Source organism: Callithrix jacchus, chromosome 8, assembly GCF_049354715.1.
Source record: "Callithrix jacchus isolate 240 chromosome 8, calJac240_pri, whole genome shotgun sequence".
In the NCBI taxonomy this organism is placed as follows: domain Eukaryota; kingdom Metazoa; phylum Chordata; class Mammalia; order Primates; family Cebidae; genus Callithrix; species Callithrix jacchus.
This window is the reverse complement of record NC_133509.1, coordinates 113,143,460-113,156,300: the sequence shown is the minus strand read 5'-3', so window position 1 is coordinate 113,156,300 and position 12,841 is coordinate 113,143,460. Positions and strand designations below refer to the sequence as shown.

At 48.0% G+C, this 12,841-nt stretch overlaps 1 protein-coding gene across 38 annotated transcripts in view; it reads right to left on the bottom strand.

Moving 5' to 3' along the window:
* The window catches only part of NRXN3 (neurexin 3), a 1,708,033-nt gene extending 1,696,484 nt beyond the window's left edge, over nt 1-11,549 (bottom strand). For 36 of the 38 annotated variants that reach the window (XR_013521429.1, XR_013521430.1, XR_013521431.1 and 33 more), the window contains exon 1: nt 11,243-11,549. The gene's annotated coding sequence lies outside the window, so the exon portion shown is untranslated. Of the gene's footprint in view, nt 1-9,634; nt 9,834-11,242 lie in introns of those variants that run through there. The other 2 variants (XM_078335526.1, XM_078335529.1) reach the window with 1 other exon arrangement.
* Nucleotides 11,550-12,841: the final 1,292 nt, after the last annotated feature.

The window sequence follows — 12,841 nt, the reverse complement described above, 5'->3', positions numbered from 1 at the left end:
AGAAGGTGCTTATCATGCAGATTCCTGGGCCCCAACTCAAAACTTTTCAGTCAGGTCTACAGGTGGGGCCTACAGATATGTGTTTTATAAAAACTCCCTAGGCAGGGGACCACCACACACTGGGGCCTGTCGAGGGGTGGGGGGCTAGGGAAGGGCAGCAAAGGGTGGGGGGCTAGGGGAAGGATAGCGTTAGTAGAAATACCTAATGTAGATGATGGGGTGGTGGATACAGCAAACCACCATGCACGTTCTGGACATGTACCCAGAATTTAACGTATAATAATATAAATAAAATGAAATTTAAAACTCCCTAGGTATTTCGAGGCATATCAAAGTCTGAAAGCTGCTATTCTAATGAGAAGAAAACCGATCGATACACCATAAGCATTGCCCCACTGGATATTACATGTGTGTGACCAATTACCGCCACACTTCTTATCTAACTGTGGAAGAGGTGCCCAGCCTCCTGACACCTGCTTTGCAGGGGAGGCTGTTCCAAACTACCAGTTAGCAAGCCTGGTAGGATCACCTGGAAGCTTTAAAACACACTGAGGACAGGGTCTTGCCTCTGAAGATTCTAATTTAGTTGGTGTGAAGTGCAGCATGGGTTTGGGATTTTAAGATGGTGATTTCAATATGCAGCAAAGTTTGAGGACAACAGCTCAAACTCCCAGTTCCAACCACCACAAACACCCCAGAACCAGAGACTGGGCCTGAGTTTCCCTGGGTTGAGAAAGAAAGGAGTGGTGGAGTCCATACTGCAAGACCCTGGGATTTCTGGGGCCCAGGATCTGGCCAGAGGATCCATCCTGAGACCACCACATCTCTATTTCCTAGAAGTCAGGGGGGACTCACTGAGCCAGTATCTACGTCCTCAGTGTGTGCGGGACAATAGAACACAGCTCTAAAGAGGCCTCAAAATCCTTTTTACAGAAATGTACTCCAGTTCCACCATTTACCAGCTCTGCAACCACAGGCAAGATAGTTAACACCTCCAAGTCCCACTTTCCTCATCCGTACAACGGGAATAATTACCTAACACTTACAGAATCCTCCCAACTTCACGTGCAAAGCTCTTAACTTAATGCAGCTGCTAGCTCAGTCAATAAGAAAATATTAAATGGTTCTTTCTGTTACTACTGGATGCTGCTTTTTTTTTTTCTTTTTTTCCCTTTAAAGGGGCTTGGGCCTCTAGATGGCTATTCTTCCAACCTCACTTTTTTTTTCTTTTCTTTCTTTCTTTTTTTTTTTTTTGAGGAGTCTCGCTCTATCGCCCAGGAGGCTGGAGTGCAATGGCACGATCCAGTCACTGCAACCTCCACCTCCTGGGTTCAAGTGAGTCTCCTGCCTCAGCCTCCCAAGTAGCTGGGAGTACAGGCATGCACCACCATGCTCGGTTGATTTTTGTATTTTAGTAGAGATGGGGTTTAACCATGTTAGTTAGGCTGGTTGTGAACTCCTAACCTCGTGATCTGCCCATCTCGGCCTCCCAAAGTGCTGGGATTACAGGCATGAGCCACTGTGCCCGGCCCCTCACATACCTTCAACTCCTGTTGGACCCCTTTTCTTGTGAAACTTTGCCATCTTTGACCTTGAACTTGTTACTTCTCTGAGCCTCAGTTTCCACATCTCCAAAGTGGAAATATAAAAGTGCCCTCCCCTGTGTTTATTTTTGAAAGCAGGTGGCTCACACCTATAATCCCAGCACTTTGGGAGGCTGAGGTGGGTGGATCACCTGAAGTCAGGAGCTCAAGACCAACCTGGCCCACATGGTAAAACTCTGTATCTATTAAAAATAAAAAAAAATAGCCCAATGTAGTGTCAGGCATCTGTAATCCCAGCTACTTGGGAGGCTGAGGCAGAATCACTTGAACCCGGGAGGCAGAGGTTGCAGTGAGCCAAGATTGAGCTGCTGCACTCCAGCCTGGGCAACAAGAGCAAGACTCTGTCTCAAAAACAAAAAAAGATGAGCAAACAATATGTCATATGCTAAACATGAGGCTGGGTACACAGTCTCTACAAACCAAAGATGCTGAGGAAGGTGAATAACTGTTCCTTCCTGCTTGAACTGAGGTTCAGCAAAAAGCCCTCTCCACCTGCCCTGGCACCCAAGAAGTTAAAAAAGGTGCCTCCTGAAGGCTGTTGGAGAGTTGGCAATTCCAAATTTGGAGCCAAGGAAAGAGGCAGCCCCATTTCCCTTCCGTACCTCCTGGGGTGCCACTGGAGAATGCTGACTCCAGCTTGGGGCCCCTCTCATCCACTCCCCATTTGCCTCACTCCATTTAGCTCTGGCAATCCAATTCCCTTTCCTCCACCCAGAAATCGATGTTTAATTAACACATTATTGGAAAAATAAACAGAGTCTTCAATGGGACTGCAATGAAGCTGATGCAGCTCAGCTTGGGGGCTGCAGACCATCCCCTCAGTCAGAAAACTGTTCTTCTCCTATTCCTTGTCTCTCCACCAAGAAAAAGTTCCTTCTTTCTCCCTGGAGTCCTCCAGCCTGGGGGATCCCACTCGTTACCTCCATGCATCCTCCCTCCCTGTATCCAGGCAGCAGACCTGGCATCCCTTCCCACCTTTACCCTGCAACACAGATGTAGGGGGATATTGTCAGCGTACATGTTCCCTGCTCCATGGGGGAAGGAGGTAACTCCTTCTGAATGTCCTGCCTCTACCAGTGAGGCTGTGCATAGTCCCAGCTCCTCCTTCTCTCCAGACCAGAACCAGCACTCCTCTAGCTCAGGGTTCCGCAGATGTGTTCCCCTGGGTGGGTGGGGGGTAGGGGCAGGCTCAGAGGTGGCTGATAAGGATGATGATCCCCAGAGTTCTTATCCAGACCTCAGGAGCTGATTGGAAGGCCTCTGTCTAGCATATTTCCTCTTTCGCTCCTAGTTTAGATGATTCAATTTCCATCTCCTCTTCTCCATGGTTCAGGATGGAGGGTGAGGCAGAGTCCCTGGATTCAGACCCAAGTGTGGACCCAGTATCTCACTGTGTAATCCTAAAAAAGTGATTTAACTCCTCTGATCACCAGTTTCCTCAAGAGATAAATGAGGACACTACCAACCTAAATGAAACATATCAGAGCACAATGCTCTGCTCACAGCGGGTGCTGGATAATTGTCCTTTCACTGAAATCTCACGCTGAGGGCCAATCCCTGATGCAAGGGCCATGGGGCATATGGCTGGCCCATGCAGGTTCAGGGCCACAGAGCAAAGTAGAGACAATGGGCTTCAGGTTCTCTACCTTCTACTCATCCATCATCTTCCCAAACCACCTCAACTCCCTCTTCAGACAAGGTGCATGAAGCAAGGAAGAAGGTAACAGGAACACCTCGGGAAACCGAATTTCCTTAGTGCCATCCATCAGACAACCAGCGGCGCTACTCCTCGGCCAGCAGCCCCCACCTCCTAAGCCTGACATGTCTTTAACTGGCAGCAGCACCTTCAGCAAGTCCCAGAGCTGTGAGTGAGCTGACTACCTGGCAAATGGGCCAGTTCTTAGAATCAAGTTCCCAGACTTGGAGGACCAGAGGACAGGCCCAGGGGGGAAGAGTGGCACAGTGGTTAAGACCAGAGGCTTCAGAGCCAGGCCCTCTGGGTTTGAATCATGACCTCATCACCCTACCCAAGTGGCCTCAGACATGTTATTTAACCTACTTAGGTCCCAGTTACTTTATCTGTAAGACAGATATGATAATAGCACTCACATCACAGGATTATTGGAGAATTACATAAGGTAATGAGGCCAGGCACGGTGGCTCATGCCTGTAATCCCAGCACTTTGGGAATCCGAGGCAGGTGGATCACAAGGTCAAGAGATCGAGACCATCCTGGCCGACATGGTGAAACCCCATCTCTACTAAAAATACAAAAATTAGCTGGGTGTTTGGCACACACCTGTAGTCCCAACTACTCAGGAGGCTGAGGTGTAAGAATCGCTTGAACCCGGGAGGTGGAGGTTGCAGTGAGCCAAGACTGTGTCACTGCACTACAGCCTGGTGACAGAGCAAGACTCTGTCTCAAAAAAAAAAAAAAAAAAAAAAGATAATGTACGTCAAGTGATTAGCATAGTAACTGGCCCATAGTCAGGCTCAAATGTTGACCAGTAGAAGCAGCTTTGGTAAGAGTAGTTGGGTTTATGGCCATACCACCCTAAATGCACCTGATCTCATCAGCTAAGCAGGGTCAGGCCTGGTTAGTACTTGGATGGGAATAAGAGTAGTTGGGAGAGAAGTAGTAGTCACGTTGGTAGAAGGAATACTCGGAAGATCCAGGTTTTTATCCTTTAGAAAGTGGGGGCAGGTGAAAGACTGTACTCCCAGCCACCCTCCTGTCCTAAAATTAGATTTCCCTCTCTAGTATGCCCCCTGCCTCTCTCTATTCCTTTGAGAGAAAGTATGTGATACTGTCTTGAAAGAGGATGGCCATATATTTTATCATCCAAACCAGGACTCTTTTGAGAGTTACTAATTACACTAGGACAAAGGCCTAAACAGGAACTGTCTCCCCAAACCAGGGCGTCTGGTTACACCACCTCAAGGTCATGCAGAAATGCCTTCATGCTCTGCTTCAAGGTCTTGGCTAAAGGTAAGAATTCCTTGCTTCTCAGAATCTACTTTGCTCTGGCCCCAACCCACCCCTACAAAGAAAGCACACACTCATACTTGTCTAGAATGTCTAATCCTTCTCCCATTCAAGGTCAAGGCCAACCCTAGAGTGGAACAGAGAGACCAGTAGAAGGCCTTCATCCACACTGTATGATGTCATGCTCCCCAACCAGCCTCTGGAAACACAAACGAAGCACCCTGGGGCCAGTGTCTGGATTCATGCCTCTCTTCTTGAGAAATAAGGCTAGGCCAGTCTAGGAGAAGCGACAGGCTCCCAGGGTCATCAGCATCCAGATGCCAGCTGCTTAGATCTCCGAATGGAGCCTCTGCTGCATCTGAAAGTACTCCTGATGGACAGAGCTACATGGGATTGAGAACCTTGAGCACCCCACTGGAATGGGGGTCCTCTTCCATTCCAGTTTCTCCTCCTCTGGGAAGGTCAGAGGACAACCTTAACCAGCACTCGGTTGGAATGCAGCCCACCAGTCCTCTTCTAGCCATGAAACCCTGACCTCCAGCTCTGCAGGTGTGCCTTCCTTAGAGACACACCTACCACCCACCCGCCCCACCAAGACCTCACTCCCCTATGAAGGAGGAGAACTAAGAGGGCACCCCAGGCAGCCGCCACGGCAGCAGCTGCAGTGCCCTTGGGAAAGGGCCCACAACCCAGGAGACAGCATGATGGAGTAGAAAGAGCCCTACCCTGGCAGCCAGCAAACCTGGATTCTAGTTTTGTCTTTGCATCAAACATGATGTCCATGTAGTCTCTCTGGGCCTCCATCTTGTCATTCGTATTTGAGGGCACTGAATAAGATAATGGATGATTCATCTCCCTTTTTCCTCTTACACTACAATATTAGGGTCCCATGCTTGGGCTCTGGCATGAGACATCTGAATTCAAACCCTCGATCTGTCATTTTATTAGGTAACTTTAAGTCTCAGTCTCCGCAAGTAATAATAGTATACTGCACTGAGTTGCTTGGAGAATTAAATGAGAATTAAATTAATTTAATTACATTTAATTAAATTAAATGTAAAAAGAAAACAGCTTGGAAGAGAACTTTGTGTATAGCAACTACTGCAGAAATGATGGCTATATCACTACTAGTACTACTACCAGTACAGTGATGGTGAGAACAGTGATTACTAATATTAGAGGAATCTCAAAGGAGGCAGAGTCATCTGAGCTAGGGAGAGAAAAGCCCTTTCTACTAAACTCTACTGAAGTTTAGCATGTTGCGATTTCTCCAGCAGATCTAGACATTCAGGCAGGGCTAAGACACCCAGAGGCAAAGTCCACCCTTCCCAGAAGACAGGACCCAAGTACTAGAGAAGAAAACTCCAACACTAAATGCATGTGGTTCTTTCCTCCAATCAACACACAGTGATTGAGCACCTACTATGCATCAGGAAATGTCCTGTGCACTGGGAACACCACAATGAACACAAAGTCCTTGACCTCTCAGAGCTTGATATAAAGTAAGTAGTGCTTAACCAATTAAAATGAAAGACCGAGTCATGGGCTGGAAAGCAGCCAGGGGTTTGGGGTAAGGGGACTATTTTAGAAAGCAGGTCAAGAAAGTTCTCTCTGAGGTATACAATTTGAGGAACACCCTACAGGAAAGGGCTGAGAGCAGGCCCCATGCATAGTCCCTGCCCCGAGCTCAGCATGGCCACCTGTGGCTGGCCCAGCCACAGCACCACACCTGCTTCATCTGCAGAGTAACAGAGCTGGCCTTCAAGAGTCAGAACTACAGCGCGACCGCTCTTCCCCCAGCAGGTGCTGGACCACAGCAAGAGCAGACGCACAGACCGGCACATTTCTAGGCAGTGAGTTTTGGAAGGAACGCTTCTTCCTTTGCAAGTCTCCCCTCCACACCTGAGGGGTCATATAAGGAGAACACGGCTGGCTTGATAATTGCCTCTAATACATCCTACTCCCCATTTATCCCCTTTCTCCAGCAATGATGAAACCCTGTCTCCCGAACTCCTGAAGGTTAGCCCCAGGAAGGGAGAGGGATGCTGGAAAGGTAGGACAATCAGCATTTTGCTCTGAGAATTTTGTTTTTCTTTTAGGCAACATGTTTTCAAATTTCACTTATAATTGCTAATAAAGAGGGACACACCTTCAGCTGAAAAAGGGAAAATGGCGTCTGGTAGTGAAGGCAGCCAGAGCCCAAAAGAAAACAGTGGCTTGGGTTGCTCTCACAGCCGAGGGTGATTTCAGCTCCTTCAGGCTGCAGCCTCCGAAAAGGCCAAGTCGCCCAAGAGGTGGCTGACGTTAGGGGAGCAGGGCCATCCTCCTAAGCTCAGCTCCAGGCTCTGTCAAGGCAGCGGGGAAAACCCTCAATTGGGCCCACCTCGTGCCCTTCTCCCCCTTCAATCTGCATCCGCCCACCAGTCATCCATGAGCAACCCACCCACGGGTTCGCTTGGTGGACGTGCAGATCTCATTTGACGCTTCCTGCCGGAGGCAGGAGCAGTTTCTTTCCCTCTCCCCTCCTTTCAACTACCTTGAGGACTCTGTTCGCCTCTCTCCCCCACTGACCACCCCTGCTTCTTGCCTTCCTCCCCCAAGTGAGGGAAGAAAAGCTTCCTCCCCCATCCCTACCACACCTGTACGGAGCCACTGTAGGATGCTGGATACACACATAGCCAACAAGCACAGCCACACCACACAAAAAGGCAGGCAGCCTCCTGCTAACCGCACGCAGAGTGTTGACGATCCCATGTTGTCCAATTGGAGGCACACCGGTGCTTGACAAAACACAAACACCCTTCCAGTCCCCACCCGTAAACCAACACAAAGGCCACCAAGAATTTCAAGACCAGGCACTGTCTGTAGAGAGGAGAGCTGGGTCAGACAAAGACATCTTTCCATCCTCCCAACTAACCATAACAACTCTCTGGGATATTCTGCAGTGCCCTCTGGTTCGACACAGCCCACTGATCAGAGCTGTACGTGTTGGTGTGTGTGAGACAGAGCACACATGTGTATGGGGGAGGGGGCTGTGGCTCTACGTCCAGGCATCAAATCTCCCTGGAGGTAACCCAGTCAGACTCTGCCTCCCCCACATAACCTTCCTCCGATCTACCGCAAACATATATTTCATGGATGGTTAAATTGGATCATTATCACTGGGTGCTTATTTGGTCTCGAAAAAAATTATTAATGTCATCTACCCCCATTCCAATCCCCTGCTTATGAGGTCCCCTCCCACAAAGACTCTCCAACATGCTAATCCCATGAACTGCGACACACTACAGCTTTAGGGAAAGAATAATGGCGAGAAGAAAGAAGACCGCGGTTGCGGAGAGAAAAGGAGGCTCTAACGTGACTGCAGTCCCCATGCGAAGATGGGGGGAAGGAGCCATGGTGGAGGTAGAGCGGGGAAAGAGGTTAAGGGGAATAAAACCGAGCAAAATGAAGCCCTTGGGCACCTGTGTATGTGACAGAGAGTGTGTGTGCAAGAGCGTGTGCCGGTGTGTGTGTGGATGTGCCGACTTTGCCCTCCTATCAGAAGGCTGCATCCGTGTGGCATGTAGGAAAGGCCATCGCACCACTGTTGTGTTGCAAAAAAAAAAAAAAGGCAAGGAAAAAGGGAAAAAAGAGCCGCAGAGCCATCAGAATCAGAATTTTCTCATGAAGATGGAAAGGGCTGGAGAAAGGAGGCTGCATCTAGGGTCGGGGGAGCCGTGTGTGGAAATAGAAGGCAAGATCATGGCAGAATTGGGGGAGGATGGAGGGGGAAATTGGTGGTGGAGTGACAAAATTTCACACACACACAGAAAGACAAACACACACAATACCCAAACGCCAACCCGACCACTCCACTGTTCATCCAAGACTGACAACCCGTCCCCCATCTCTCCGCTGCCTCTCCGTGCCCCCAAAGCTGGTGCCGATGGATTTCTGTATCTCAGTTTTGCAGCAGTGGGCTAATTACAACCAAGCCCCCTCACCAAATTAACCCCTCCCCTCCCTCTCTCTTTTTTTCTCTAAAAGGCCAATTGAAAAATAATGTGTTTTTATAGATAATGGATTTTTTTTCAAGGAGCGAGAGAAAGGGGGGTGCAGAAGAGAAATTCTGCAAACCGGTGACTTCCGACCTCACCTCCGTCTCCCCTCACATCCCCGTTTGCTGTAGCATCTCATCTACCGCTCTCCCACCATTCCCTCATCCCCTACCACCCAAAAGAAAAGACCTTCCTACCATGCACATCGACAAACACACCAACCGCCACCCAATCTCAGTAGCCGATCTCAAACCCCAAGCATCAGTCCACCTCAATACATCCTTTCCCTTATATAAGCAGCAAATCATCAACATAGGAGAAACGCAGCACTAAAAAGAAATCAACAAAAACGGAGGCCAGAGCCCCGTCAAATCCCCGATAATTAATAACAGGGAACTACCAGAGAAGCAAAGACGTAGTTGTCTCTCAAAATCTAGATTCCCTTTCATTTCTGCCCCTTCCTCTTCTTAAGAAGCAATTTTAAAAAATTATTATTTCACTAGAAAGGGCCAGAAATCTCCAGAAAAAGGGCATTCGCACAGTCCAGTTGTTTTTTAAAAATAAACCCAGCCCTGTTGCTCACTTTAATAGCGAACTTCCAGTGTCCAGCCTTTTCCCCCTCTTCCAGAAGGAAGACTGACTCACAGGATGAACCCCGGGCTGCAGAAAATGGGCCAAGAGCCCTTACTCCACTCCCCAACAACGAGAAAAATCAAACAATAGGAATATCTGCACAACCAGCACCTGTCTGAAATATCGTTTGTCCCATATGACTTAGGCAGATTAAGTACGAAGATTAAAAAATAAATACCAGCCTTGCCTCCTCTTGCTCCCCTCCATCCTTCTGCCACATACCCAGTAGCCCTTAGGTAAACTTGCCCATCGTAACCAGCGGGACCATTTTAACTTGAAAGGCGATGCAGAAGCCCTTGAACGATGAAAGAAGGCTCTACCCAGAACAGCAAATTAATAAAGAGCTAGTTCTCCAGGCTCCCCAGACTAACCTCCAGGTGCTCCCAGATAGACTATCCTGGGTACCAAGTCACCCAGAGCACTGGGAGTTCAAATTTCCACTGGAACCTTCATCACAAAGGCAAACGGTCATCTGACCCCCAAAACTACACCGTCCTCCAGGTGTGACAAGGAGTGCCCCCTCTGCCTCCCAGGGCCATCCACAGGACCCAGCACAGGGAGAGAAAGAAGAATGTGGGGGTGGCTTGTAGTGGTAAAAGAAGAACTATCTCCCCAAAGCGGGAAGCGAAGGAAGCGGGGAGAAGACAGCTCGTGTCCTACCAGCTCTCTTATTTGCCCTGACTCTGTCTTGCTCCATCCTAAACTAGCTCTCAATGATCTCTGACCTTTGCATTAAAAAAAAAAAGTATTAAAAATAAAGATCAGAAAAGAGGAAGCCTACTTTGCCTAAACCCCAATAATCGTTAGCAAAAATATGATTTTCTCACCGCACAATGATATTTCTACATCCAAATTAAAAGAGGCAGGCATTTAATGGAGGAAGGGAAATTTTTATTTTTTATTTGTAACAAGTAATCACAGGGTAAGTCACCTGCAAAGCAGCCAAGCCCTTAGGTTGGTATTACATCACTGGCCTAGGAAGGGATGGGGGGTGGGGGGACACATTTTTTTCCTTGTCATCAGGATGATGTTTCTAAAGCAGTTAAGTTTTGTGGTTAAAAAAGAGAGAGGGAAAGAGCTGAAACTCTGGGTACAGCACAATGCCTGGAAAAAACAATACATCGAACCAGGCTTTAAGGTCACTGAGAGCTTGCAAAACCCACAGTGCTTACACAGAGTGGAAGTTTTCAGGCAAGCCTGCTACTAAATCATTAATATAAACAAATGGAAGGCAGTGGAGGAAGATTCCCTTGTAACCGATCCAAACAGGAGAGCACACCCGCGCACACATACACACACACACACACACACACACACTCCCTTTTCACCTTCTCCAAGTATGCCCACCTTCACAAGACAGAAGTCCAACCTGAATTTTTAGACTCTAGAACTACCTCCTCACACTCTCTCTCAAAAAAAAAAAAAAAAAAAAGCATACACACACATTCACATATATCCCAGTTCCGCTAGGGAAATCCCTGTCTCAACTCAATTTTATTTTCTTGTAATCCTCAGAGCGTCCCTTCTGTTTCTCATTTTAACCAGCCCAAATAAATAAATGAATAAATGAGAGAGAAAGTGGTTACAAAATGTCAAAAAAAAAGTATCTGCCCAAAATGAAGTGATGAGCACACATCGTTTCGTACTAACAATTCAAGCAAATAGGAGAAAGACTTAAAAAAAAAAAAAAAAAAGAAGAAGAAGAAGGTGAAAATCTAAAACATTCTCTGACTTTTCTAACATCTGGAGGAAAAGGGTCCAACTTCCAGGAGAAACTGAAGAAAAAGAAAGGCAGTTAAAAAGCCATTTCCACAGTCAGCCAAGGCTCGCGGATACAGCATTCAAAAAAAAAAAAAAATCTAGGTTGGTCGCTCCCAACTGAAAACTTCTACCCTCTCAGGAGCAGCCTCTTCCCAGAACGGACGAGAACCTTGAGTTGTTTCATACCCTGCCTGCCTTCCTTTGCCCGCAAACCTTACCTTTCCAGTTGAACAGAAGATTTGGGATCTGTCTGTGTGTCTGTTTGATGTTTAATCAACTGAGTTTGCTGGGTATGTTTCCTCTTTGGGGAGGTTCAAATTCCAGAATCTTTCTCTCTCCTTTTCTTTTCCTCTCTCTCTGGGAGGGAGTGGCAGGGAAGAAGGGAGGGGTTGTTGGAGGTGCGAAAAGCAGGTCCTTGGTGGCTGGAGATGCCGAGGCTGAGAGACGGGAGGACAGGTTGCCTCTCCCTCTCAGTGAGTTGCATGCAAGAGGCGATGTGTAGGGCTGAGCGCTGAGCCTGAGACTGCCGGAGGAGCCCAGGAATTTCACGCACTCCAGAGCCGGCCCCTCCCTCTCCCACACAGACCCCAGCATTTAAAGAGACAGTCAGGCCGCTTATCTCATTTCTTCACCTCCTCCCTGACTGTTTTGCAAACAGCTGAAAAGATATCATCAGGGAGGCGCAGTCTGCAGCCCCCACAACTAAGAGGCAGTGTCTGAGCTCAGTTCTCCCCTTAACCCAGCCTCAGAGGAGAGTTCTTCCTTAGAACCGAAGCAGGAATTAATATTAAGACAAAAATACTCATTTACAGCTTCAACAGACCAAACCACTTCCCCACTGTTGAGGAAGTGTGTGTCTCCTTGCAGACTGAGGGACTCTAACCTACAGGTGTGCCTCAGTTTCCCTGAGTAGTTGCTCTTCCTTGCAAAATCAGGGCAATCCTTGAGCATCTGCTGGAGGTCAGGGCTGTAACTAGGACACAAATCTATTTCTTCAACAAGCACTTTGAATGCCTGCTTTGGATGAGGCACAGTGCAAGGGGCTGGGGACACAGAAATGAAAGTGACAAATGGGGCTTCCTCTCTCAGACCCCCTAGCAGCAAAACAGACCCAGGCACAGCCCATCCCATCCTAAGGGGCTACCAGCTAAGAGTCACAGGCAGGAATCAAGTGTTTTGGTGACTCAGGAAGATAGCTCCCTTTGTGGTTTGCACTCTGAACTCTGAGCCTAGGCAATTCCACTGCACCCCTAAACCCTTGAAAATCCATTGTCAGCCTTGACAAACTAGTTCATGTCTGTGGAAATACTTCCCCAGTCAAACCTAACTGAGAGATGACAGCCGGTGGCTCCCAATACAAAGGTTTTGCTCAGCATCAGACCCTGGTACTTCATATGGAAATGCAACCCCAAACTTCTTTCTTCTTCAGCCTCCCCTTTTTAAGGGCTGCAGTGCCTGTCTGTCCATGGAGCAGCACCAATTTGCTAATAGCTGTCCAGCACTTATCATATGCCACCAAGTGGGTCATCTCATTCAGTCCAGCTAGGACAGTGCTATTTGACAGTTGAGGCCCATTTTACAGTCTTAAAAATCAAAGGTTTAGAGAGGTTGCCCAAGGTCACACAGCTGGAAGCTGCTGAGAATGAACTGGAACTCAGGTCTATCCCACTCCAGAGCCTGCCTGTTTAGCCACAGTACTCTACTGCGTTGCTGCCAAGGATAGTAGTTCTTATATTTCTGCCCTTTACTGGACATTCTTGCAGGATTCTAGCACTTTCCCAACCCAGCAAACTTTAATAGCACATGTACCAGGCATC